We start from the raw sequence: 4,081 nt of genomic DNA, 5'->3' as shown, positions 1-4,081 counted from the left end.
CTCTCCAAGAACATCAACTAGTTGCATCCTCCAACCCCATAATGTCGACAGCCCTTTTCAACAGGAAGAAGTTAGAACAGTCATCGCCCAAATATCCTGAAGATTGAGAGAATGATCAAATGAAAGGGAGGAGTTGTAACAGAGAAGATAGGATTTAACAAATGATTGCAACTACTGAATCACTATATTCATATTATTTCTTGTTACTGACAAGTGTAATAGAACAGCGAGAAGGAAATACCTGAAATTGTGGAACTGTACCCCATAGCATACTTTGAAAGTTGCTCTATAACTACTTGTTAAACTGCACTTTGAAATGTATCACTTTTCTGCATATATGTTCTATTTCACAATAAAAATGTCTTAAAAAATGAAGGGAGGGTTTAAAACATTCACAGATAAACAAAAACTGAGAGAGTTCATCAATGTGCACTGCAAGAGACATGCACTACAAGAAATACTAAAGGGAGCTCTGCAGGCTGGAAGGACAAGGCAGGAAAAAGGTTTGGAGGTGTACAAGTGAAGATTATCTGTAAGGGTAGCTAAGAGGGTAAAAAGAGAGATAAAAATAAGATATACCTCATAAAAACCAAATGATAGATAGTTGAATTAATACTGTTTATACAATAATATTGTTGACGTTTAATGAATTAAACTCCCCACCAGAAGACACAGATTGGCAGACTGGATTTTAAAAATATGATCCATCTATATGCTGTTTACAAGAGACACGCCTTAGACCCAAGACACAAATGGATTGAAAGTGAAAGATTGGAACAAGTTGTTCCATGCAAATAGGTTCCAAAAAAAAAGAGCTGGGAGTAGTTAAAATAACATCATACAAAATAAACTGTAAATGCAAAACTGTTAAATGGGACAAAGAAGAAAACTATCTGGTAATAAGAAGGAACAACCCACCAAGAAGAAATTACAATCATAAACATTAATGAACCTAACCAGGGTCCCCAAAATACATGGGACAAACACTGGCAAAACTAAAGGAAGAAATAGAGATCACTACAATAATAGTTGGCAGCTTCAATACACCACTTTCATCAATAAATAGACTATCTATATGGGATCAATAAGGAAACAGAGAACTTGAATAATATGATAAATGGACAAGACCTAACAGACATATACAGAACATTGAACTCCAAAACAGCAGGACATATATTCTTCGCAAGTGCTCATGGATCATTCTCCAGTACAGGCCACATGTGTCACAAAACAAGTCTCAATGAATTTTAAATGATGGAAATAATAGAAAGCACTCTCTCTGACCATAATGGAAATGAAGCTGGAAAATGATGACAGCTGGAGAACCAGAAAATTCACAAATATATGGAGGTTAAATAACACAGTCTTAAACGATCAGTGGTTCAAAGAAAAAACTGCAAGAAAAATCAGTAAATATCTCAAGACAGATGAAAACAAGAATATGACATATCAAAACTTATGGGATGCAGCAAAGGCATAGACTGAAAAGTGTACATTAAAAAAGAAGAAAGAGCTAAAATCAAAGACCTACTGCACACCTGAAAGAGCTAGGAAAAAGAAAAAGATGGCAAACTAATCCTAAAGCAAGCAGAAGGAAAGGAATAATAAATATTAGAGCAGAAATAGGTGAATTTGAAAATAAAATACAGTAGAAAGAATCAACAAAACTAAAAGTTGATTCTTTAAGAAGGTCAATAAAATTGACAAGTCCTTAGCTAGACTGACAAAGAAAAAGCAGAGAAGAAGCAAATAAATAAAATCAGAAATGAGAGGGGGGCCATTACTACTGACCCCACAGAAATAAAAAAGCATTATAAGTATGAGTTTTAGGAAGTATGAACAAATGTATGCCAACAGATTATACAGTCTAGATGAAATGAACAAATTCTTAGAAACACAAGAACAACCTCCACTGGCTCTAGAAGAGAGAGAAGACCTTAACAGACTAATTGCAACTAAAGAGATTGAATCAGTCATCAAAAACCTCCCTATAGGGGCGGGTGCTGAAGATCCAGGATTGTTCAGCCTCAGGCTACCTCCAGTGCTGCAGGACACAGTGCCAGCAATTCCTGCCCCCCCACCCCCACCCCAGACATGCTCTGCATGTCTATCATCACAGGGAGAGCTCTTGTCCCCTGGTGCTGAGACATCCCAACCTTTCCCCAAGATGAAGCTGCAGCGCACTGAGGTTCCAGCCGGATATCTTCCCACAAAGGATCTGTGGTGGCACGGGGCAAAGGGGCTCCCACCAGTAACAGGGAAACTAGCATGGTGGAACTCGCCTAACTGGGACCCCTGCTAGAAGAGAAGGGCATGGTAGAGAAGAGAATGGTAATCATCAACCCAACCAAGCTGAAGAAGAGCAAACATGCCCAGTGCCCCAGGAAGAAGAGGAGGAGGTACAAGTACTGGCACTTCCCCTACAAGCCCATCATGCCATGGAGAAGATGGAGGAGCTTGTATATAAGGTCTGGGAGGGATGTTGAAGGGCCATCCCATATGATGTGCTCCCTGACTGGTTAAAGGGCAATGACCACCTGTGACATGGCCACAGATCACCCATGCCCTCCTTTTGGGCTTGCTTCCAGAGCATCTTCTGCATCCATACAGAAACTGGCAACAACTGGACTATCTGCTTGGTTTTGTGCTGTTTCTCTTTTTGGGAATCTTGACCATGCTGAGACCAAATATGTACTTCATGCTCCTCTACAGGAGAAAGTTGTTTTTGGAATGTTCTTTCTGGTGCAGTGCTCTGCCTCAGTTTCTCCTGGCTCTTTCATACTATCTGTTGTCATTCAGAGACAATCTCTCAGGCTTTTTCCAAACTGGACTACTCAGAGATTGCTCTGCTGATTATGCGGAGCTCTGTCCCCTGGTGCTACTGCTCCTTCTACTGCTCCCCACAGCCATGGCTCATCTACTTCTCCATCGTCTGTGTCCTGGGACTTCTGCCTCCCTGTGGTACAGTTTGCCACTCCTGGGTAGCGGCACACAACAGCAGGAGTGTCCCTGGGAGTTGGCTCATGTGGTGTTGTGCCCGCCATGCACTTCGCTATCACTGAGGGCTTTGTCCAGTCCGCCATGGAGGGTCAGCTGGGCTGGTTCTTCCTCCTGGCTGTGACGTACATCACCAGAGCTGCCCTTTATGCTGCTCGAATTCCCGTGTGCTTCTTTCCTGGAAAGTGTGACATATGGTTCTAGTCGCATCAGATTTTCCATGTCCAGGTGGTGGCAACTGCCTTTGGACACTTCTACAGGGTCTCCAATCTTCAGAGATTCCGATATGGCCTAGAAGGTGGCTGTACTGATGACTCCCTTCTCTGAGTCTTCCCTCCAGAGGGGTGGCAGAGGCGCTTCCCAAGTGCTTTTTAAAATAACTTCTTTGCTCTTTGAAAATCATTGCTTTTTCTTTCTTTTCTTTGTATATATATGTTATATTTAACAATAAAAATGTTTGGAAAAATGACTTCTTTGCTGAAGTGAGAGGAAGAGTCTGAGTTGTCTGTTTCTAAAAGAAACTCTTAGAGAATTCTTTACCACTATGCCCACTTTCATACTCACAGGGCAATAAACTTTCCATTTCCATTTCCCTAGCTGGGGAGGTAGGGGATAGTCCAACCTGGCCATCCTCCTCTCAGGTAAGACAACTACTATCATCTCAAAGAGACAGTACTTTGGACTCATGCTGAGATTTTACTCCCTCATCAAACCATTTTGAGAAAAAAAATGGTGGAATGATTTTTGAGAAAAAAATTCTACTTCTGAAAGAAAATGTCCCTTCCTTACCCCATCTTACTTTGTAACACGGCTTATAACCAGGCCATCCATTTTTGTAGCACACTTTTCAAAAACAATTATAACCTGGTTCCATCTTTCTAGGGCCTAGATCTGATTATAGCAGAAAAACAAAGCCACCAACTTTCACAGAGCCCAGCTAATCATGGAAGTATGTCTAGGCTTCAAATAACTTGGATTTTAGTTTTTTTTTCCTTGGCAGAGTAATGTAACATTAAAATATGAAAAGATATTTCATACTAAGCTTTAAAAAGAAACTTGCTATCATTGCTATGTATCTTGATGT

General features: G+C 40.7%; 1 pseudogene; it reads left to right on the top strand.

Annotated features, from left to right (window-relative positions):
- The first annotated feature begins 2,167 nt into the window (after positions 1 to 2,167).
- LOC143645649 (adiponectin receptor protein 1 pseudogene) lies at positions 2,168 to 3,324 on the top strand (annotated as a pseudogene).
- Positions 3,325 to 4,081: the final 757 nt, after the last annotated feature.

This window comes from Tamandua tetradactyla, chromosome 9 (assembly GCF_023851605.1).
Source record: "Tamandua tetradactyla isolate mTamTet1 chromosome 9, mTamTet1.pri, whole genome shotgun sequence".
NCBI lineage: Eukaryota > Metazoa > Chordata > Mammalia > Pilosa > Myrmecophagidae > Tamandua > Tamandua tetradactyla.
Note: the sequence above shows the minus strand (reverse complement) of the source record. Positions and strands in the feature narration are given on the sequence as shown.